This window comes from Acinonyx jubatus, chromosome A1 (genome assembly GCF_027475565.1).
Source record: "Acinonyx jubatus isolate Ajub_Pintada_27869175 chromosome A1, VMU_Ajub_asm_v1.0, whole genome shotgun sequence".
NCBI classification, from domain to species: domain Eukaryota; kingdom Metazoa; phylum Chordata; class Mammalia; order Carnivora; family Felidae; genus Acinonyx; species Acinonyx jubatus.
This window is the reverse complement of record NC_069380.1, coordinates 188661187-188686573: the sequence shown is the minus strand read 5'-3', so window position 1 is coordinate 188686573 and position 25387 is coordinate 188661187. Positions and strand designations below refer to the sequence as shown.

Sequence of the window (25387 nt, the reverse complement as noted above, 5' to 3'; positions counted from 1 at the left end):
AGAGATTAAATATCTTGCCCAAGGACCTGCAACTCATGTAGGACAGGGTTGGTACTCAGAGCTCGATCAGACTGATTTTCAGCCTCATTATTTTAACTCCTCTCATTTTCTCAACAAGAATGGTTGGAACAATTGGCACCTTAGAGAACTGAAGACTTTGAAATGTGTATGAAATGGAATTGTTGTAGGATCTATGATGATGAAATGGTTGAGCTCATTTTTCATGGCTCCATATGGCCTAGTTAGAACCAATGAGTAGATGTAAGCATGAAAGTTTCAGTTCTGATACTTTCATTTAAGAAAATGACGAGGCTTCTTCCAGGACGAATGAACTCACTGTCATTGGAAACAACTGTTCTCAGACTGCAGACAAAAGTCAAGTAGAAAAGGTTCTCATGGGAACAAAGGTGTCGTGCTAGACGATTTCTAAAGTTCTATCCACTGCTAAGATTCCACATTTTAAGTATTTGCAAGTGTTTATGGGTTGAGACAAAGAGGAAATATTAACAATTTCTACTTTTTGAGATTCCTACATATAGAGAATTCACCTTATGCTAGTTACTCTGTTGAATTTGTTAATATTTTCTTTTGAAGGAAGGGAGAGGCAAGTTTTAACAGGTTCTTATACTCAACATCATCTATTGGTTTTTATTCTGTAGGAGGTGAGGTACATTTGATTTTTTTGGTAATAAATTTCAGGTAGAAGTTGGTACTTTAAAGAACCCTCGAGAGAAGTAAAATGGTTAGCTTTTGAAATGGGATTCATTCTGGACTTGTTTTTCTGAAATTTTTACAAATCTCACATCTTCTTAGGGAGCATAAAAATGGACTGCTCTCCTTTGAATGTTCATTGAAGTTTCAAAGCAAATAACATAATTATTTTTAAAAACATGCTAGAGCAGGAAGAAGATAGTTATTTGACTTTTATTTTTTTAAGACTTCAAGTATTTATTTTTTAAATATTTATTCATTTAAATTCAAATTAGTTAACATACAGTGTAGTATTGGTTTCAGGAGTAGAACCGAGTGATTCAAGACTTACGTAAAATACCCAGTGCTCATCCCAACAAGTGCCCTCCTTAATGCCCATCACCCATTTAGACTGTCCCTCCACCCAACACCCCTCCAGTTTGTTCCTGTATTTAAGAGTATCTTATGGTTTGCCTCCCTCTCTCTTTTCATATTATTTTTCCTTCCTTTCTACTTTGTTCATCTGTTTTGTTTCTTACATTCTACAAATGAGTGAAATCGCGTGATATTTGTCTTGCTCTGACTTGTTTCACTTAGCATAATACACTCTAGTTCTATCCACGTTGTTGCAAATGGCAAGATTTAATTCTTTTTTATTGCTGAATGATATTCCATTGTGTGTGTGTGTGTGTGTGTGTGTGTGTGTGTGTGTGTGTATGCACACACATCTCTATCCATTCATCAGTCACTGGACAGTTATTTGACTTTTAAAGAGACAGAAGTAGCAAAAACTATACATTATTTGATTGCTTTGAAAATTGTTGGGTGCATCTGCTTAAAATATTTTTTTCTACTTAGTGTGAAAAATAAAGCACCATTTAGGTAACCTTTCTTGTCAATCATGTTTTACTTGTATTTTTAGTGGACTTATTCCGTCTTGAAGATTCTGTTATGCCTCCCTGGTCAACCTTCACCAGCAACCTCCAATCTTCCCATGTACTATTATAAAGATGTATTGCTGTCAATGTAAATAATAAACTAATTATTATAGCTATGAAATTAATCGCTTCTCGGCCTTTTGGCTAAGATCACGTGTAGTATCTGTTCTTAGCAGTTTAAAACTATGAAATTAGTCCTTGTATTTATTTGGAAGAATGTAAAGAGGGAGTAAGTGGTAGGCAATGGGCAGTTTCTTCTTACTTTGAATGTATAAATTTTATCAGATGAGGCAGGAAGAGTTGATAAAGTTTATGGGAAGTAACTAATTTTCACTCTTTGGACTGAAAGTAATAGCATTCACAATATAGGATTGTGAAAACTCAAGGCCATTTGGATAGATAGCCTCTGAAGAAGTTGAATTTTCTTAGGTGATCAGTGGAGATTGTTTCATGGGTGCTGAGAAGGATGGGACTATGTAGAACTAGTTCTATGAGAGATCGATAGTATTGTATAAGCAAACACAGTTACCCTGGTGTTGGTTTAACATAGGAGAACAATACCCGGAATTCCAAAATGAGACTGTTGGGGGAAGTGAGTACGTGGTTTTTGTTTGCTCATGGTTTGAATTGAAAGCTTATAGTGCAGGATTTCAGAAATTGGACAAGACTTTGGACCTGTTGATTTTCTAAAGAAATAGTTGATGCAGTGAGGTAGAATCCTGGGAAATAAGTTGGATTTAGTTTGTGCAGACAATGGCTGGAATGCTGTGTTTCCAAGAATGGAGAGCATGGGGCTGACATTAGTGATGCCATGGAAGAGTGAACAGCAGGATGTGGTGACAGATTGAATGCAGAGGGGGAACCTAAATGACATGACTGGCTTGTGGCTAACGTGACAACAAAGCAGCAGGATGTAGATTGTGTGACAGTTGCTTTCTGTCCAAGGACAGCCACAAATGGAACAGTAATCACAACAGGGCATGTCTTTTTAGATAAATCAACATATGTGATAAGGTATGCATCCAATGAAGGGAAAATTAAAATTGGTGCATAAATTAATGAATCCAATTATGATCCATATCTTCTTTCAATTCTGGGTTTTTATAACAAATGTCAACATAGAGAAGTTATGAATTTGTGTTAACATGATAACAGTTCTCTTTTGGTGATTGCTCACTTACTATAAAATAGGCACTGTGCTGTTTCATCTGCATTGGTTTGTTTAGTCTATATATGTACAGTTTTCACCCCCAGTGTATAGATGGCAACACTGAGGTTTAGGAAGGTTAGAGACATGTGTCCAACATTACACAGCCAGTAAATGGTAGGGCCAAGGTTCAATTTTCATCACTCAGACCCAGATCTGTTCTCTTAAAAATTTGGCATTCTATGTCACGATTAACTTCCTGATGGTGACCTACCTCGGAGACAAAACCATTTTTCTTCAATTACCTTTTAAAGTGGACAAAACATGAAGAATAGTGTCCCAGACAAAAGAGGGAGGTATTTGAGCCTAAAAACAAGGATACAAACTATCAGAAGCACAGATAGGATTTTAGTGTCCCAACATGACCTTATCATCATTATTAATAATAACTACATTCCAATGAGATTTATTTCCAAATTATATTTTAGTCCCAATTGGCTACATTTTCATTTTGTGAAATGGCAGTTTTATAAGAACCAGTAGGTCTTGTTGTAACTAGTCTAACTCAAATTAACCACAGAAATCACTTTGGGGAAAAGATTGTTATCAAGCAAAAACCAGACAAAACAAAAAATCTGCACAACTTCACCTCTTGGTAGAAATCTCTTGAGTTATCATTTAAAGCAGAAAATAAGAATATAAAGATAAGTTAAATTTTATGTTAGGCTCTTTCACTTTTAGTGAGCAAGTCACTTAACCTCTTTGTTTTATCATTTCTGTGAAAGTATCTTAATCATTGACCACTTAATTGATAACTTCCCATGAAAGCCTTTTAAAGCCATTAGAAACCAATCCAGTGCTAGCTAGATGTCAAAGGTGACAGTTTGCTTTTTTTTTTTTTTTTTTTTTACTTTGGTGTTTCACAGTTGAGCTTGTTCAACTTTAGTGAAGTTCAACTTTAGTAAAATAACTCTCTCTTGACTGAAAATATTCCTCAGTGGTAAGCAATCTAGCTATCAATCTGCCTTAAATATTAATTACTTACCACACATAAAAATGTCACACTGTGAAGATTAATAGGGTATTTTCTAAACATATGAGATGACAGAAAAACTCTTATTAGCACAATCTGCCGAAAAGACTATTACTTTTATTATCATTAGAATTACAATCATATATCCCAGTAAATACTAAAGAATGCGCACTGCCCTTTGAAAATCTAAACTAGAATATACGGTGCCATGAAATGACATTTTGAGTCTCTCTTAATTTTGTCTTCAGGACCTCTTACTCAGCATTCTATGTGCTTGCTGCTATTGCTAGACCAGAAACCAACAGTTTGTTAAGAAAATGGATGCCAAATTTTCCTATAGTTTCAAAACTACAACTTGAGTTTTGATTTTTTCAGTGGTGTCATTTAAATTTCTACTGAAATAAAGAGATTGAGAATCAGTATTTACTATAACTGACAGAAGATAATTTTCAATTGAGACACAAAAACAGGGAGAAGAGCACAAATGATAAAAGAAAACTGGAAAGCCAGGAGAGACTCTCTAATCTTTTTACTCAAAAGAGTTTGCCTCAGTCTTTTAATTGATTTTTATTTTTGATTATTTATATTCCAGGTAGTTAACATATGGTGCAACATTGGTTTCAGGAGTAGAATTCAGTGATTCATCACTTACATATAGCACCCAGTGCTCATCATAACAAATGTTCTCCATAATACCCATCGCCCATGTAACCCATCTACCACCCACCTCCCTTCATCAACCCTTCATTTGTTCTCTATTGTTAAGAGTCTCTTGTAGTTTGTTCCCCTTTCTTCTCTTTTCCCTCTCCTTCCTATATGTTAACCTGTTTTGTTTCTTAAAGTCCACATGAGTGAAATCATATGATAGTTGTCTTTGTCTGATTGACTTATTTCACTAAGCAGAATACATCCTAGATCCACCTACATCATTGCAAATGGCAATATTTAATTTTTCTGATAGCTTATCATATTCCATTGTTTATATATACCACATCTTCTTTATCCATTCATTAGTCTATGGACATTTGGGCTCTCTCCATAGTTTGGCTATTGTTCATAATGCTGTACATTGGGGATCATGTACCCCTTTGAATCTGTATTTTTGTGTCCTTTGGGTAAATATCTAATAGTACAGTTGCTGGATCGTAGGGTAGTTCTCATTTTTAGTTTTTTGAGGAACCTCCATACTCCAGATTGGCTGCATGAGTTTACATTCCCACCAGCAGTGCAAGAGGGTTCCCCTTTCTCTGCATCTTGCCAACACCTGTTGTTTCTTGTGTTGTTAATTGTAGCCATTCTGATAGATTATATAAGAAAAGTAGAAAGCTAGGAGAGACTCTCTCAACTGTTTACTCAAGAGTTTGCCTAAGTTTTGTGGAAAAGTAACACTCATACTACCTGATTTACCCAGTTGAATGATTTCTATTTTGATAAGGAAAATAAATGGTCAGCTGTTAGGCATTTAGGACACTTATTTGAAATGATTTCAAATACAAGTACTGCAATCAGGGTATAAGCAGCAACATTCACTTGTTTTATCTCCAGTACTTTGCATAGTGATGGGCTTGTAGTATGTGCTTAGTAAATGTTTAGTGGTCAAATAAATAGTTATGTAAGCCCAGCACAGTTACTTATTATCACCTGTATTATCAATACTCGTAATACTCATACAAGGTATTTGGATATATAAATATTTCTTAAAGTATAAATATCAGCTTATGCATGTACATTGCATAAAAGTAATCAGCTGTGTACAATCTGTCCTGAGAAAAACAGAAGTCAAGCTGAATTTGAAGTTTTGAGTGGAAATGATTGAGGATAGACAAGGAAATAAGTAGCTTGGAAGAGGGGTTGTTTCAGTAGGGAAGATACAGGAAAAATGATAGAAAGGAAGGGTAATGAATTTGGTTTGTAACACAACAAGAAGAAGAAGCCACCATGATATCTGAGAAGAAACTAGTAGGTGGTTGCTGATGGTTAGACTTAGCAATAATTGATAGAACTGAGGCCACTTCCATGGAAATTCTCTTCCATACTTTGCTGAAATGTGGTTTCTGGGAACCCATTATTAATATCGAATACAAGGTAAACTTGGGAAAGTTTATTGGACTAGAAGATTTACTAACCCAGGATTAGCTTCTCAGATTATCTTGATAATTTGGACTAAGAGTTAGAAACTAGATCCATGAGAAAAGGTACAAGAGCTGTAGATTCACAGAGTTGAGAAGAAGGTTAGTACCACGGTAACCCAAATTACTGGCTTAAGTTTGTTTGGTGAGAGCAGGACTTGTGTACCATTCAGACATGCCAATCAGGAGGAAGCAAGGATTGCTTTAGAACTTGACTGTTCTCCTATTCCCCATTCCAGGTCTCATAGATCACCATCAACCTCCTGTGTTGGGCTTCTGAGGTATCCCTGTCTTTTCTTGACAGCTTAAGGTATAGCTTCAGTAATGAACTTCAGAGGCACTATTAGTGCCCCTCAGAGGCAATGCCAGTAGCCATTAGAGCATAATATTGGGCAACAGAAAAAGTCAGTCCCCTAATCTTGGCTAATAAGAAGAGTATTTCAAACAGTTCTACCAAGAAAAATGAAAACCAAGAGGAGAGCCAATATTAGTCTACATTTAAAGTTAGTAGAATGTATCCAGAAATTTTCTTTAAAACCTCCATAAGCCTCCGTTTAAAATCCTCAGCTTTTGCCACCATTAACTTAAGTGTTCATGATTTTTTAAAATCACTAACAACAGATTAGAACTGTCTTAGATGAAACAACAATCCAATGAATGAAACCCGTTAGCATCTTAAATATCTCTGCTTAAGCACCTCAAATACCTGTTTCTAAAAACGATTTCACCCTCAGTTTCAACTGTTGGACAGATGCCTAAAATTGAAGCAGAAACCCATCTGTATGTGTTTACCCATGGATTCTTGTTCTACTTCTTTCAAAGTCACTATTTAACAACCCATCTGATACTGGTGAGTCTTTCACATTCCATCTGAGGATTTAACAATAGTAACTCTGCTTCTCTGAGAAACGAATGGCAACAAACTGTTTCTTTAACTTATACAAGCTGTGTTGTGACTGACATATACAACATGTATCATTAGGTCTCTACATATTCCAAACCTGGGATGATTTGGCAGACTCTGAAAGCCTAATGGAATCGTAGCTCCTTCTGAGTATATTAGCATGCCTATTAGTATCTCCTATAATAAATATGCCACGTTTTATCGTTTTATTTTAGGCAGTTCTGGGACTTTGTATTGCCTTTATTCACACTTCACTCCATGTATATTTATTGAGTAATATTGTCTGGGGCTCTTCCTGTACATTTCCCTAGATCCCCAGTGTTTTCTCTCCTATTAAAAGGACAATTTATCCCATCAGAAAAATATAAAGACAAAGATACAGGAATTGTCTCGTTACACAAAATAAAGGCCATTTAACTCATCTCTGATGTATCATAGCTGGAGATGAAGAACTGGTATGGGATTGCCTGAAAGGACTTCTTGGATGCATTGTTTTCCCTCTTTGGAGGATCATAGGAATATCCTCCTGACAACAGGAAACCAGAGAAAGCTTGATCAATTACAATTTATTTTGCCTATCCTAATGGAAGCATGGAAAAATTTGTGGCCAAATATCAAAATAGCCCATAGGAAAAATGAATATAGGCTATATCCATTGTCTATGTAAAATGCTAAGATTTGCTCTCCAGATTTTATTCAGAGAAGGGCAATTATTTGTGCAATGCCTTTGTAATAAAGTATCATAAAACAGAGTATTAAATGTTACGTTTGAAAGCTCCTATAACTTCCAGGAATTAAACAGCATAATGGGAATGCTCCAACCATAACTTGACTGTCAGTTATTCTGTGTATGGAATTCCACTTACTTCAGGTGCCACTGTTGATGAGCAAGGGTGTGTTCAAGAGACAAACATTAAAAAGCTACGACATTTAGTACTAGTGAAGGGAAAAAGAAGGTTTAGAAAGTGTTTACAGGTGCTTCAGATAATTTATTCAACTTAAATCGAATCAGAGAATTGATAGATGCAAGAAGTTGAGAGGAATTGAAATTGGAAACAATAATTTTAGAGTGTCAACATTTATGTGCACCTAAAAGGAACATGTGGCTGTGTTTTGGTTCAGTCAGATAATAACACATTACCCTGATTCAAAGGAGTTTAGAAGTAGTTGCTTAAGTTTCCAAAGGCAAGTGTGTTTGTTCGACCAGAAATATTGGCAAAAAATTGTAAAACTGTTTTCCAAAGTGACTGTGCCATTTTGCATTCCTGACAGCAATGTGTGAGAGTTCCTATTGCCCCATACCCTTGCTAGCATTTGGTGTGCTCGATGTTTTGGATTTTAGCCATTCTAATCAATGTTCCATGGCATCTCATTGCTGTTTCAGTTTGCAGTTCTCTAATGACATATGATGCTGAGTGTCTTTTCAAATGATTATTTACTATTTGCACGTCTTCGATAGTGAGCTGGATGTACATGTTTTTTGCCCAGTTTTTAATTGGTTTGCTCATTTTCCTTTTATACATATAGTACTATTATTTATATTACATATAAATATTATATTCATTTACTTTCCATATGAAATATGTCATGTTGATACATGTATGTCTTATTATATATGATATAAATATTACATCTATATACTTGCAAATTTGTGTATTTGTAAACATAAATTCATATATGTACTTCACATATAACCTATTAGTTTTAGGTGTGTATGACATAGTGATTCAATATTTGTATATGTCATGAAATGATCACAGTAAGTCTAGTTAACACATGCTACCTCACATAGTTAGAAAAATCTTTCTTGTGATGAGAACTTTCAACATCTACTATCTTAGCAACTTTAAAATATGTAATACAATATTAATATAATTGGCTTGTCTGTTTTCTTTTTATTCTAAGAATTTTTTAAATGCTTATTTATTTTTGAGAGAGAGAGAGAGAGAGAGAGACAGAGTGTGAGCAGGGGAGGAATAGAGAGAGAGGGAGACACAGAATCGAAAGCAGGCTCTGGGCTCCAACTTGTCAGCACAGAGCCCAACATGGGGCTTGAACTCACAAACCATGAGATCATGACCCGAGCCAAAGTTGGATGCTTAACCGACGGAGCCACCCAGGTGCCCCGGCTTGTCTGTTTTCTTGTTGAGTTTTAAGAGTTATTTGTGTATGTTGGAGTCCACTACTTTATGAAGCAGGTGTTGTGCAAATACTTTCTCTGAGACTGTGGCTTGTCTTTTCATTCTCTTAACCCACATTTTTATAATAATTTTTAAATTTAAATACTAAACCGGGAGCTTAAATTAATATCCTAGATTAAAGCAAAATCATAGATGGGAGTCATAAGCCCAACCCAGTGGTGTCCCACCCCACCTCCCCCATGGGGGTATCTTTACAACTTTGCACTGTGCTACACAGCTTGAAAATAATAATAATAATAATAATAATAATAATAATAATAATACTGTTGTAACACTTAATGAGGACAATATTTGAAGAGAATTCATTTTGATAGCTAGAAGTACTTTCTGGAATTTTAAGCCTTGGCATAAGGAAGAACTTTTAAATTGTCAGAATAATCCAAAAAGGGAATGGTACTTATGGATAGCAGATAGGTAAGCCAAATTTAGCAAATACAATTCAGGCCACTCAATTACATTAGAATTTCAAAGGTACAACATATATCTACATATATATTAGAATATCTGTGGCCCATGGAATATTTGGATCATCTTTATACAAAACCATAGTCATTAGTTATTTGAAATTCCAGCTTAACAGCCTCCTGTATTATTTGGCAATCCTAGCACTGGATACTTTTTAGTCCTAAGCATGTGCAGAGTCGAGTGTCCATTGAATAGAAATCTTGTTGAGTTCCAGGATTCAAAGGAGTGCTTTCAAGGATCTTCCAAGTGATTAGGACTACTTCTATTCTTACATCTACAACTTCTCTTGAAGAATCTGACCTAATATAAATTCTTTCAAAAAAACAGTCATAATTTAAGTGTCCCTATCAATGAGCATCTTCATTTAATCTAAAAGACTGATATATTAATTCGTGGGGGGGGGGGATTTTCAGTAATAATTTCTGATATTTGGTATTAGCAAAAAAAAAAAAAAGATGACCAAACATGTGATTTAGGGGTAAGAAAACAGTGATTTAGGCATGAGAAAACTTTCCTCAGATCTGAAGTGTGATACATGTATAGAGTGTCTCCAGCGTCAGTTACCAATTTTTGTACTAATACTTGATTTTGCTTTATAAAAACATCCTATCTGTGCTTTTGGTTCATGTGGTTAATATGAACATGGCACTCAGGTCTGTCTGCCACAATCACAGATTTGACTCTATTTGCTTCAGTGATTGGCTCATAGATGAGAATACCGTCAATCAGTGACCATTTGTAGACTCTTGCTAGATTACTTTAACTCCTACATCTCTGCTGGGTTTAGACCTGGGCAAATGTTATTATAGTGCTTCTGGAAGCCACAGTGCTACCACGTGGGATCTGAGTATAATGCCTTTTGGAGAGGAACAAAGCCAAGAGATGGACGAACCAGGTGGGGTTATCATAGTCTGGTCCCTTCAGTCACCACCTATACTTGATCTTTCTCTCACTTCCACTAGAGTTCTGATATAAGAACAGGTGGGTATATTTTACCAGTGGATAATTCATATCTGATAATGGAGATTTATGGATCTGATTAGATTTTTCTATAATACCAGCAAGAACTGTTTATAAACCAAAGTCTCTACCTTAACAACACATAACCTTTCCCCTCCCTAGCCCTCTCTGGTAGGTTTTACATAGAGAAAACATTGAATGACATGGAGGAACTATCACTGCAGTGACTGAAGCATACAGTTTGGAAAAAGAACATGGGGCCACTACTGCAAATCAAATTGGGATGACTGTGCATATGGCCTAGTTGACCTGGGCTTGATAATGTTACTTGGTGCACAGCTTTTATTCTCTGGCAGAAGATCAATCATGTTGTACCATGTAACTCTTGGATGACTTATATCAGATCAAAAAAAAAAAAAAACACAACAAAAACAAAAATGAGCAAGCAAGAGAACATGGTTATCCATATCTTAAAATGTATTTGACTCTTCGGCTTGTTATCTCTATAAGCTACTTGCCGATAGGGAAGTAAGGAAATGGGACTAGAGAAATACAGCCATGTGTAAATATGTAATTGCTGAACACAAATGTAGCTCAGAGCTTTGTCAAAGATAGATTTCTTCTATTGATTATGAATTAACTTTACTTCTTAATGAAAGAAACAACTCTTCTCTCCTCTACAGATAATTTAGGTTAAAGTGCAACAGTCTGTCCTCTGCTGGAAACCAATGTAATTAAATAATTCAGTCTTAAGGATTTTGATGACCATGAATTTATTATGTAAAAGTTCATTAGAAAGCTGGAGGTTCTTCAGATAACATGATTATAAATTAGATACTGTTTTGTGTGAGGTATTTTATTTTCCTGAATGCTTCATAAATCGGAGAGTTCAATGGTCTCTCCTCTATTTCTTCTATTGGGGAAATTAGGAAATCTGGAGAGGAAGAGAGAGGTTTTCATTAAATCAGTCTATTCTATCTCACCTTCTCATCAAATGTGTCTTGAAGTAAACACACAATTTGGTGCATAAGGCAGAAACATGGTGTGAAATGTTTCTCTCTTGTGGAAAAAAAAAAAAAAGACATGCTTGTTGACACGATAATACACCCAACCCCCTTCTTGGAAGAAAGTTCATTTTAGAAAATGATTATAAAAGATTATAAAGGAGCAAATGCTGACTGATATTATCTTTAAAGTATCTCCTTCCTATGCTCTCCGCCCCTACCCAGGAATTTGCAGATCACTAATTGATTAAAATATGAGTAATATTTTCTTCCCCACGATGTACTGGGAAATCAGACAAGATCAGTGTGTGTCCTATTATACACTGCAGGCAAACCTCATTTAGTTTGTCGTATTACTCCTTTGGGTTTAGTGCAAGGACAGTCATTTCTGCTCTAGTGAGTTCTTAGCCTCCAGTAGTTAACTTTGGCACCACCTGAAGTTAATGATACCAATGGATCATTTTACCCATACAGCTTGATTATCAGTGTATGTTGCTAAGTGTATATTCATTTTGAGGGCTCCCCCTCCCAATACAAAAAAAAAAAAGGTTATAACCAGAAATACAATGGATGCACTTATGAGCCAATTTTAAAACAAAACCATTTTTTAGTAAAATGTAAACATTTTATCTCTAAAGGGAGAACCTGCACTGAAAAATGTCTGATGTATGGGCACACTGAGAAAGTTAACAGAAGTAGCTACTGAAGTCACTCAGCCTCTTCTCACGGTTGTCCTGGCACCTTGACTAGAGGTCCTTTAAACTAGAAGGACCACGAAATGTGTAAAACGAACTACAGCTCTTTTGAAAAGAAGGGGGAATTCTGTTAATAACTACAGTAGAGCAACTGGCATAAACTAGAATGGAGGTGGCAAAACGGGATCTGTGCTCACCTTAATTGTAACGCTTTTAAAGATAGTTGTTAAATTCAGTACTCATTCTGTAAATATTTAGTGAGCACCTAACACGTGCCAGATGCCGGAGATACATGGTACAAAAGAGCAGCTCCTGCCCTCTGGGAGATTACAGTCAGGTGGGGAAGTTGGGAACTGGTAAAGTTCCCACTAATAGAAGGAAATGTTCATGGAGAACAAGAGGAATGATTTTACATGCTCATTATTTTCTTTGTGATGCTATGTTTTTGTCAGTTTTATTTGGTGAAAGAATACAACCTGTAGCCTTATGTAGTAGAGAGTTCTAGAACCTAGATTCCCCACTGGATGAGGCATCCATCTCCCAGGCATGTCAGCAGCTTAGGCTCTCAACTCCCTGCTGTCTGTACCCACATGAGGCTGGGCCCTGTGGTTCCGGCTCCCCTTGGATCAGGCCAAGGCCAGACTTCATGTGACATTGCCCCTTATCACTACTGAGTGTTTGACATGTGGCTAGGAACTATATTTTTAACCTTATGTAATATTAATTTAAATTTAAACAGCCACATAGAGATGGTGTTTACCCTGTAGAGCTGCACACTTTTTTTTTAACGTTTATTTATTTTTGAGACAGAGAGAGACAGCGCATGAATGGGGGAGGGGCAGAGAGAGAGGGAGACACAGAATCGGAAACAGGCTCCAGGCTCTGAGCCATCAGCCCAGAGCCCAATGCGGGGCTCGAACCCACGGACCACGAGATCGTGACCTGAGCCGAAGTCAGACGCTCAACCGACTGTGCCACACAGGCGCCCCCACACTTTTCTAATAAGATGTGCATAGCCATGTTTTTCCACATGCTAAAGTGACCCCCCCCCAGCTCCCTCCCCCTCACCAAGACTATAGAGAGTCAAGAGACCTTATTTAGGCTGGAGCTCAACTATGGTTTGATGGTCCATGTGTTACGATCCCAAAGTATTAGTGTCCTACAATCTACTCTGGAGGGTTATTAATGGGAATTTGGAGTTGCTTCTTTTGCTGTGATAACAGGCTTATGGAAGAATTTCTGATCAGTGATTTCCTAAGTTTTTGAGTGAGATGCTGAGGTTTGGTCTGTCAGGAAGGTGACGTTTCTTTTGGGCCAAAGGCATTCCGAATGACAGCCCAGAAGAGTTTTCAACAACAACAACAAAAAAATGAAAATGTAAAGCCTCTTTGAGGACATCACCCGTTCCTGGAACCATTACAGTGGAGCATCTTTGATTTGGAAATAAAGGATCAGATTTGGTTAGTGCACAGGAGAACAGTATAGCATCAAATAGTGGATGAGAATTGTTGTGAAAAAGAATCTGATTAGTATGAAGCTAAAAAACAAAAACAAAAAATAAATAAACAAAACCCCCCAAATTGCTATCACAGATCTGCTGTGAACGTTGAATGGATACTTGTGAAAACAGATTTGTGTACATTAGAGAGAAAAAAAAAAGTTTTATGGCCATGTGTATGGAAAATGCTCAGGAAAGAAAACCACTGCGACTAGTTCATGAGTGTGCAGTGTAGTGCGGCCTAGAGACACTGGCTCTGAGTCCACAGGCTTTTTAGCCTGCTTGCTGTGAAGTCTGAAAAAAGTTACTTATCCTTTGAGCCTCAGCTTTCTTGCTGATGAATGGAAACAATTACCTTATCTCCTCCTCTCGTGTGGTCTTGTGAGCTTTGAATGGGGTAACAAAATGCTTTGGTCCTATGCACTGTTAGAGACACAAGCTTCTGTAATAGTGTATTGGGGGCTCTTTTGTTTGTTCTTTATTTGTGTTCTGTAAGGTTCATTGACCTCAATTTTATTAATGTGGGGTGTTGCGATTTCAAAAGGCTAAAGGTTCCACGCAGGTAACTTTAATAACTGGATGAACCAAGTAAGGTCGTGGGGAACTTGAGAAGCTCACGCAGTCTGGAAGGTGCAGCCCCACGTGGCGCCATTCTGTGGCTGCATATGAACTTGGGCCCGGAGTTGCCAATGCCTTTTTGATAAGTTAAAGGCTGACTTTTAATAGATTCTGTGGGACAAACAAACTCAATTATTGTCCATATCTAGCCTGCAGGCCACCGGTTTGCAACATGTGCCTCCTTCCAAAAAGGATTTAAAATGAATTATATTCAAAGAGAATATAATAGGGGAGAAAAGCAGAGGAGGGAATCAAAAGAGTAGAATAAGCTGTCTTCTGTTGATCGATAAGAATTTATTAAGCTCTATCAGGCTGATGCTTTGGGAGATGCTAACAAAATAGAAAACATTGTCTTTGACCTAGAGATACATGCAAATGCATGAAGTGTTAGAGAATGAGAAAAAGCCAATATGTAATTAGGTGTGAGATGGGGTCAGTTAGACCAGTGCCACACCGAGTATGGTCTGCAGACTGGCACCAGGCTGCGGTGATTGTTACTCATCCGGGATGAGATAAGGGCCGAAATTGAGAGTAAGTGCTTAGAAACTTCCAGACCAATTTGACAGAGGGCTTTTTAGTTCATTTAATATGGTGAAGTATTGAGACTTAGGTTTTATGGACCTTTGTCTTATTTCTTAATTTTCCTTTTCCTTATAATTCATGTTCATTATATTTTACCAAACTATTAATCAGCGGCCAGTTGACACACACACACACACACACACACACACACACACACACACACACACAAAATGACAACAAATTGTTGATTCTTCACTCTGGGTATGTTTAGAGTCGCTGGTAGATACTCGTATTTGTGAAGTTGGAGAAGAAATAATTTGCTCTTAGATGAGAATTGTTGGCTCTAGTTATTTCACCAAATGATTGATTCTGTAAAAACTAATGAAGAAGAGTCACCTTAAAATGGGTTTATGATATTTCACCAAAGTTGTTTCACTGTGAGAGGCAGTGTAAGCTGACAAATATAAAGTCAATTGTATTTAAGGGAAAACAGAACCAATTACTTAGCAGAACATTGAGAGGTTGAGATCAGCTGAAAGTTGGAAATTTGAAACATTTGAGAAACAGACATTCTTCTCAGTGACCCTGATGAGTTCATAGCTAACTGGCCATTGGACATGCATCATAAGATCAAAACATTTTTGGGGGATGGAAAGTGTCCTTAATTATTTATCTAATAGATCAGAAAATCAATCATTCAGAAAGTTGATTTACAGTGATTCAACTTAATTCCAGTATTAGAGAAAGCTTTGTTAAGAAGCTGTGGTAAATAACAATTTTTTGTTTCCTTACCGCATTAACATGGAGGGTGACTGACTCATTGTGGGCTTACAGGGAACATGTATGCATAGATTGTGAGATATAGACGGAGGGAGGGAGTAGCTAGGACAAAACCATAGGTCAGCTCCACACTGCTGTCCATTCCAAAGTTTCCTTCTTTAAAAAACTTTCCTAACACTTCCTTCCATTCTTCTCTCTTTTACAGAATCATTTATTCTTACCCCTAAGAATTTAACATTCATCAATTATTAAATTAAGAAATTTCCAGTTTGTCTGTTGAGGAAGCACATTCTCAAATGTGCCTTCCCTCGTTCACAGACATCCACTGAGTGCTTAACTGGCTCCAGTCACTATAGTAGTAGGTGCTGGAAATATGTTCTCCGAAGTAGCCTTTGCATAGTGCTTATGATCACTTAAGCTCCTGTGTATTCACCTCTCATACTATTCTGTCCTAAATCCAGTAAGTAGGGCAGAGTAAAGAAGACACTGCTACTTGGGGCTGGGAGGGATGTGCTGTGTCTCCATACGGTGACCTGTAGTGAGAGCACTCAACCCACTCCCAGGGTTTCTGTGAAGGGATGCAGGCCAGTGTAAGGTGTGAGGGGCCAAGTAAGGTGTTGACACAAAAAGCTTGAACACACATGTTCATAGAAGCTTTATTCATAATGGTCCCAAATGAAAGCAACCTAGATGTTCTTCAACAGCTGAATGATTGGGGTGCCTAAGTGGCTCAGTTGGTTGAGTGTCAGATTCTTGATTTCATCTCAGGTCATGATCCCAGGGTCATGGGATCAAGCCCCATATTGAGCTTAGTGCTGAGCGTGGAGACTGCTTAAGATTGTCTCTCTCTCTCCTTCTTCCCCTCCCTCCCTCCCTCCCTCCCTCCCTCCCTCCCTCCCTCTTTCTCTCTCTCTCCCCCTCCCTCCCTCCCTTACACATTAAAAACAAACAAACAAACAAACAAAAAAGCACGTGGATGCCTGGATGGCTCAGTAGGTTAAGCATCTGACTTTGGCTCAGGTCATGATCTCGCAGTTCATGAGTTTGAGCCCCACCTTTGGCTCTGTGCTGACAGCTAGCTCGAAGACTGGATCCTGCTTCAGATTCTGTGTCTCCCTGTCTCTCTGCCCCTCCCCTACCCATGCTATGTCCCTCTCTCTCAAAAAATAAAACGTTAATTCTTTTTAAAGCAGGTGAATGGTTAAATAAACTGTGGTACATCTATATTTTTGGAATACTACTCAACAATTGAAAAACAAAAAAACCCAACTTTGATATATCTCCAGGAAATTAGACTAAGTAAAAAAAAAAAAATCTCAAATGGCCACATGCTTTAGGATACCGTTTACACAATATACTTTATGTAACAAAACCATAGACATGGAGGTCAAGTGTGTGGTTGCCAGGAGTCAGACGTGGTGGTGGGTGGGAGTGGGAGGAGGTTGTAGCGGACTATGAAAGTATAACATGAAGGATGTTCTGTACTGATTCGGGTGGTATTCACATGATTCACATGATTCGATACATGTGATAAAGCTGTATGGAGCTCCATATATCTGCACATGCCTGTAAAATAGGAGATACCTGAATAATATTGGTGCATTTTATTAATGTAAGTCTTCTATTTTGAAATATACTCTTGTAAACTGTTACTTTTAGGGAAAATTGAGTAAAGGGTATGTGGGATCTCTATTAGTTCTTATACGTGTATATGTAAATCTGCCATGACCTTAAAATAAAACATTTTTCAACTTTATGAAGATAGTACTGACATACAATATATGTTAAATTTGAGGTACACAATGTAATTACTTCCTATAGATAAATACTGTGAAATGATTACTACAACAAGGTTACTTAATACCTTAACTACACTCGCATAATTATCATTTGTGTATGGTGTGTGGTAGAAACATTTAAGATTTACTCTCTTAACTTTCACATATAGGACACAGTTTTGTTAATAATTAACTATGCTGTACACAGCTCTCTATAACTTATCTTTCTTATAGCTGAATGTTTGTGCTCTTTAAACATTATCTTCTCATTTTTCCATCACCTCCCAGCCCTTGAAAGCCACCATTCTACTTTGTCTGGTTTATTTCACTCGGGATGATGTCTTCAGGGTCAATCAGTGTTGTCATAAATGGCAGGATTTCCTTTTTTGTGGATGACTAATATTCCACTGTATGTATTTACCATATTTCTTTTATTAATTCATTTGTCAGTGGGCATTTAAGTTGTTCCCCTGTCTTGGCTTTTGTGAATAATGCTGTAACGAACATGGCGGGGTGCAGATATCTCTTTAAGATAGTGATTTCATTTTCTTTGGATATATGCTCAGAAGTGTACTTCTTTGATCATGTAGTAGTTCTATTTTTAATTTTTGAGGATGCTCCATACTGTTTCTTATTGTGTCTGCACCATTCTACATCCCTACCAACAGTGCACCAGGGTTCCCTTTTCTCTAAAAGGCTTCTCAGCATTTTTTTTTATCTCTTGTCTTCTTGATAATGGCGATAAAATAACATGATGAAGTAAAAGGGAAACCAACTAGAGTGAGGAGGGCATTCGTGTTAGGAGCATTGCCCAGTGCACGGTGTCAGAATCAAGCGAGCTGTGGAGGGCGTTGAATAGAATGACTGCCTAGCACATGGTGTTGGAGCCTGAGAAGATGAGAAAGAAGTCTGTAATTGGCCAGGGGAAGGGGTGACTCTGCCCAGGAGCTCAGAGCCTAAGGGGCAAAAGGAAGGCGTATACATGGGGTGATAAGGATGTCGAGGTCAAAGTAGAAGCAAAATGAGAAAGCTGTTCCCATGAAGAAATGGCCTGGTGTGTTAGGCAAGGTAAGGGAGGTTCATGCTGGGAGCCTTCTGTGTGGCGAGAGTGAAGAGGGTGGGTGACTGTGTGTGAGGGTGGTCCGCGAGATGTCAGAACGCTAGCGGATTGAGGACTGTGTCCGTGCCAAGGCAGCCTGGCACGGGATGGAACCCAAGCAAGATGAAGAGTGTATCTCTGTGGGACGGAGGCATGGAATGGGGAATCATGTGAGGAGGGCTTCCATGTGGCACAGTGCTGCATGCAGGGTGAGGTAGGGACCAGGAATCCAGAAGCTAGGTGCAGTGTCAGGAGGTCATCCATGTGCGGGAGAAAGTCATGGCAGTGATGGACTATTGGTTACGTTCAGGAAAATTATCAAAGGAGTGAATATATTATGGATAATAAGAGCTTGGGGCACCTGGCTCAGTTCATGGTCATGAGATCAAGCTCTGTATGGGGCTCTTGGCTGAGCATCGAGCCTGCATGGGATTCTGTCTCTCTCCCTCTCTGCCACTCCTCTGTGCACGCTCTCTCTCTCTCTCTCTCTCTCTGTATGTCTCTCTCTGTATCCCTCTCTCTCTCTCTCTGTCTCTTTTTTTTTGTTTGTTTGTGTGTCTTGTTTTTTTGGCTTTTGCGTGTGCGTGTGTGTGCGTGTGTATGTATCTTCAAGTTTTTATTTATATTCCAGTTATACAGTGTAATATTAGTTTCAGGTGTGTAATTTAGTGACTCTTCACTTACATACAACACCCAGTGCTCGTCACAAGTGCCCTCCTTAATACCCATCACCTGTTTAATGCATTCTCCCCTCCGCTTACCTTCCCTCCAGTACCCTAAGTTTTTTCTCTATAGTTAAGAGTCTCTTATGGTTTGCCTCCCTCTCTATTTTTTTCTTTCCCATATGTTCATTTGTTTTGTTTTTTATATTCCACATATGAATGAAATCATATGGTATTTGTCTTTGACTGACTTATTTCACTTAGCTTAATACTCTCTAGCTCCATTTATGTCATTGCAGTAGCAAGATTTCATTCTTTTTTATGGCTGAGTAATATTCCTACACACACACACATATGCGTATATAAGGCACACACACACACACACACACACACACACACACCACATTTTCTTTATCCATTCATTAGTCAGTGGACATTTGGGCTCTTTCCATAATTTGGCTATTGTTGATAATGCCGCTATAAACATTGGGATGCATGTACCCCTTCAAATCTGTATTTTTGTGTCTTTGGGGTAAATACCTAGTGGTACAATTGCTGGATCATAGGGTAGTTCTATTTTTAACTTTTTGAAACCTCTGTACTGTTTCAGAGTGGCTGCACCAGTTTGCATTTCCACTGTTGGTGGAAAATTTCAGTCACAGTATGAGAAGTAGTATAATCAACCTCTAGGTACCCGTTGTCTAGTTTCAACAATTATGAACACATGGACAATCTTGTTGCATCTAATCCTCCTCTTCCTCCAAAAAGATTATTTAAAAGCAACTCCAGACATCATGAGTAAACATTCTGGTGTACATCTTTATATAATAACATCTCATATATTTTTCAGATATAACCACAATACCACTACTATATTTTCTTTACATTCTTTTAATATTTAATTTTAAGAGAGAGAGAGAATGTGCATGCGTGAGTGGGGGAGGGGCAGAGAAAGAGGGAGACACAGAATCCCAAGTAGGCTCCAGGCTCTGGGCTGTTAGCACCGAGTCTGATGTGGGGCTTGAACTCACGGACCACAAGATCATGACCTGACCCAAAGTCTGAAATTGGATGCTTAACCTGGAAGTCATGCCCCCTACTACTATACTTTAAATGCAAGGTTGATAATTTCTCAGTATCTTCAAATAAAGTATTAAGATTTCTCCGTTTGTCTCATAAATGACCATTATGCTGCCTTGTTCAAAATAATCAAGGTCCACACACTGCATTTGGTTAATATATTAGATGTCATTTCATGGTAATCATTTCCTCTTTATTTTTTTTAAAGATTATTTATTGTGTTCTAGAATTTCTCATGTTCTAGATGATTTTTGATGAGTTTCAACTGTAGTATTATTTAATGTACTCATTTATCCCTCATATTTCTTGTAAACTGCCCTTTAGACTAGAGGCTTTGTCAGATTCAGGTTCAAGTTCTTGGCTTATCTTGAAAGTGGTTCATGTATGTCTTATTGCTCTACATTAGAGTATACATAATGTCTGGTTGTCTTTTTTTTATTTTTTATTTTTTGCTAAAATTAATCATCAGTTTTGTTTTTGTTTTGTTTTGTTTTGTTTGTTTATCAGTTCGGTTTCTCCTTTCTAAAACTCCTCACAAGATTTTTCACCTTCTCGTTTTACAAGCCATACTTATTACCTGGATTCATTATTTCAAAAGGAAATGTAAAATGGTGGTGTTCAAATTTTATCACTTCTCATTCATTTATTAGCTGGGGATTTTCTCTGAAGAATAACTTTTTCTGAACAACTATTTGATTACCCTAAAGTGTCATTCAAACAAGAAAGAATAAATGTCTGACTTTCCCTTTATGGATCATCATCAAGTTTTTTAAAAGTAATGTGATGTAGAATAATTGTTAAAAGTGATGAAAATATACTAGAGGAATATACTAGCATGAAGTAAATGCGAGACAGAAGAGTATGAAAGGGTGCATGATGTCTTTTTTTTTTTTATGGACTTACTTTCTTATTAGCTAGCCTCCCAATGTAGTCATGCCCCTCTCACCCCTCCCATCCATGATGTTAGCACCTGTCTGTTACTCTCACTGGGGACACAGTGGTGAGTCAAATGTGTGTCCTCCATCAGCTTTCAAAAAGAATTACCACACATATCCTCTAAGTTAAACATTTAAGACTTTATTAATGTGGGACAGAATGGATATTGATCAATGAAGCTTGGGGAAAAAATGCACATCACTCACACAACCACAGTGACAGGATTCAGATTAGAATATGTTTATATCCAGTACATTTTCAATGGTGGCTGCCTTTCCAACCTGCCAGATTTCTAGCTTTTTATTCTGAACTGCGGTTTGTCTCTATTGTCTGTAAAAATGTTGGAGGATTATCAGCTTCTCGCTGTTCCATAGATGATCTGTCCACTAAATATAATTCATGCCCATCACCAAAATCGCTCTTAATGTTTCTGTGATCTAAATATTTTATGTTGTTTACATTTGTTTGCTCTGCTTCCACGGAGCGCTCCCTAGTCAGCTGTGCTAGCATAAAATCAGCACATTTTCATCTCTGCCTTACAGACAGTGGCAGCAGACTGATGTCTGAGAGGGAAAAGAACTCTAAACGAGTAAAAATCTGTTGAAAAAAATCAATAGTTTGTTTTCTGTTTGGGCAAAAAATAGGATTATGGATTTTTTTCCCCACTAACACACAATATTGATGGGTTCCATTAAAGCCCATGAGAAATTTGATTTTTAATGGAGTTGTTCTTTCACATATGCTGAGCAGATTGATTGAGGAAGTTGTTATTCACACCAACTGAGGAGAGGTGTGTTAACTGCTTCATACAAACAAGGGGTATGCTAACGCTAAGAAAACTTTCTCAAACCCACGTGCAAAGGATATAGTGTCACTCTATTCCAATACGTTTAATATGTGAAACTGTATTTAAAATAGTTTTGTTTAAAAGATGATGTCTTTTTTTTGTGTGCTTCATTTGAGCCAGTAGGTAGTGAAATACCATAATAGAATCCAGTGTATCTTTCCATAAAAATGGCTTTGCACATTGCAGGAGTTTCCACATGCCAGACCCCAGAAGCACCGAGAATAGCATCCAATCCCTGGATATTGCCTGCTCAATGACCACTTTAGGCCTAAAACATATAATTAAGCTTGAGGACTGAGCATCTCAATGAAGGATATTGCTAAGTAACCAGTCTGCAACCTACTTAATTAGCATAAATAACAAAAAAAAAAAGCACCACTTAGACTCACAGTCCTGGGGCACCAGTGGGCCCCTTTTCATTTGAAGCATTTCATGAGCAATTTTAAAAAGAGGAAGAGAGAATGAGGATTATTACCCTGTTGCCCTGTTAGCTACATGTTCTAGTCCTCATGCTAAGTCAGGACTGGAAAGGACAAGAAATTAGAGGATCACGTTATCCTTCTTTCATATGAATTCTGAAAGTCATGAATTGCTCAGTAGATTTTATTCAAGATATAATAAGCATTCTTTGGGGTCCTAATCATTAGAAGTCATTTCTGGGCAGCTTCTTGACTTCCTGGGCTTCTCAAAGCTCACAGTAAGACTCAGAGTAAAGGGAGCCCCTGACTCTTTTCAGTAAGCATACTCCTGCAAAATGTCCTGAAAGGGGATTTTGGCAAAATAGGTCACAGTCAACACACATTCAAGAATTAACAATAGCTCTTAACACCTACTAAGTGCCTGTGAGAATAGGTGCACACACCAGGTGCTTGCCCTCATGAGGTTTACATTCTTTTTTTTTAACACATGTTTTTAGTGTTTGTTTATTTTTGAGAGAGAGAGAGAGAGTGAGAGCAGGAGAGGGGCAGAGGAAGAGGGCGAGCAGGAGAGGGGCAGAGAGGGGGGAGACACAAAACCTGAAGCAGGCTCCAGGCTCCGAGCCGTTAACACAGAGCCCAATGCAGGGCCCGAACTCACGAATGGCGAGATCAGACCTGAACCAAAGTCGGACGCCCAACTGACTGAGCCACCCAGGTGCCCCGAGGTTTACATTCTTGTTGGAGCCAGACAGAAAATCATCAGACAGTATCATTTGATGAGAAGAATAAAATAGTGATATGACAAAAGATAATGGTTTTGGAAAGAGGTGTTGTTTTTTTTTTTTTTCTGTAATATTATGAGTTTTTAAACTGGGAATTGAAGCAATCTGATTTATTCATTTTCAATAATCATTTTAACCTCTGAGTAGAGAAATAATTTTAGGAGAACAGGGGAAAGCACGAAGACTAGTTAAGAGGCAATTGCAGTAATTCCAGTAGGAGATAGGGTGCCTTAGACTGAATGATTTCGGCGATGCTAGAGAGAAGAGAAGGGGAAGGCCCCTGCTGACCTTTAGAGATAAACACAGCAGATCAAGGGAAAGAATGGAATCAGAATGATTGTTAGGCTTCTAGCATAGACAACTTGGTATGTTATGGCACTACCCATGCGATAAAAATGCCCAAAAGGGAGGTTAGTAATTGAAAATAGAAGTTTGGAAACAATTAACATTTTCATTTTTAGTGTTGTGCCTTGTCCCTCGTTCTCACATTGAACCCTTTCTGAAGCAGAAGTTGATTCACTCATTCATATTTATTGAGTACCTACAATGCCTTGTGCCTCAGTAGGGCCCAGGGATCATCCCCTACTTCATGAAGGAAATGGCATTAAACAAAGAGCCACACTAATAAAGCCATAACTATAAACTGAAATAAGTGTCCCGAAGGAACAGAACATGGTTTTCTGGGAGTCTGTAACTAATGAACCTGCCAGAGGCAGGGGTGGGGTAGGCCCATTAAAAAGGGTTCCCTGAAGAAGCTTCCTTTGAGCTCAGTTCTAAAGGGTAACAGTTAAGTACAATGAAGAGTGTAGCATAGTGTGTGTGCATGGGCAGGCACGTGTGTGTGTTAGAGCAAGAGAGGATGTGGGTGGGATAGGGAGGACTGGAGTATTCCAGGTAGAGGGACCAGAACCTGCTAAGGCCCTTTGGCCAAAAGGGAGTATGAGCTCTTGAAATTAAAACCTAGGTCAGGGAAATGCAGAGAGCAAAAGGAGAAAAGTACAGGAGGAACTCATGATAAATAGAAGTTCGCTCATGCTGGGCTATGTAGGACAATAATACACACTTAGGACTTTATCCTAAGATAGCAGCAAGCCACCAAAGTGTGAAAAGATGACTCAGGTCACTGGGTGAAGAATGAATTGGAATCTGTTTGGGAGACCAGTTAAGAGGCAGTGGGAGCCCTTGGGCAGGAGAGAAAAAATGGAGGAGACAAGGTGGTAGCAAATGAGAAGGAAAGGAGCCACTTTTGGTAGGACTTGGTATGATGGAGTGGTAGGGCTGGTGGCTTGAAACTAGCGTTCAAGGTGATTCCAGGCTTCTTGTGAAATTAGTTGGATGAAGTTGCCACTCACCAGTTATTTAAGCCTGGAAGGAGACTGTGTTTGGAGAAGGGAGACATCAATACTTTTGAGACTTAATGAGTTCTGAGGTACCCGTGAGACATTGAATCGAAAATTTGACGATTCCTTTGAGTGTATGTGTTCGGACTGCAGATAAGAGCTCCTGGGTGCACCCGTGCAAAAAAATAGAAATCACAGCTTTGGGTGTGAATGGTGACCTATGAAGTGACAGGACAAAGGATGCTTGGACTAAGCCTCTGGGAGCTCTAACATTCATGGTAGAGTGGAGGAAGGGACACGTGTGGTGGCAAGAAGGAAGGATGGGCAGAGAAGTAGGAAGTGAATATCATAGAAGCAGTGGGATGCGAGTGTTTGAATTAAGAAGGAAGGGTAGCAGCCTCAGAGGGGGTCAGGTAGGATGAGGAAATGGATACCATATTACAGTGCAGTGATAATCCTCAGAGTGGTATCAGCAAATTTCTAGAACCTTTGATGTTCCCTGTGTTCTGAGCCTACAGGTTCCAAGACAGGTGATATAAGGCAAAAAGCTCTGGATTTGATATTAAAGGACTTGCATTAAAGTCCTGGTGTTCTGTTTATCACCTGTATATTCTTACACAAGTAATTTTCTTTCTCCCAGCCTCAGTAATGAAGTTCCATAGGAATTAGTATAAAAATTGCTTCCTACGGTTATTATTCTCTAAAAAGCACATTATTACTCTTTCAGTCATAGAAAAATGATTCATAAAGGTTATTTTTAGGAAGGAAGTGTGTAACAAAATGTATGTGTGACAAATATGGCTGTCTACTTGGTAAGAAACATTTCCTGACCAAGTGCCCATACAGGTTTCAAATTGCAT

At 38.1% G+C, this 25387-nt stretch overlaps 1 protein-coding gene and 1 pseudogene across 2 annotated transcripts in view; both read left to right on the top strand.

The window, feature by feature from the left end:
• The window catches only part of SGCD (sarcoglycan delta), a 934755-nt gene that overhangs the window by 469959 nt on the left and 439409 nt on the right, over positions 1-25387 (top strand). The window lies entirely within an intron of this gene.
• LOC113594937 (uncharacterized) lies at positions 1753-1850 on the top strand (annotated as a pseudogene).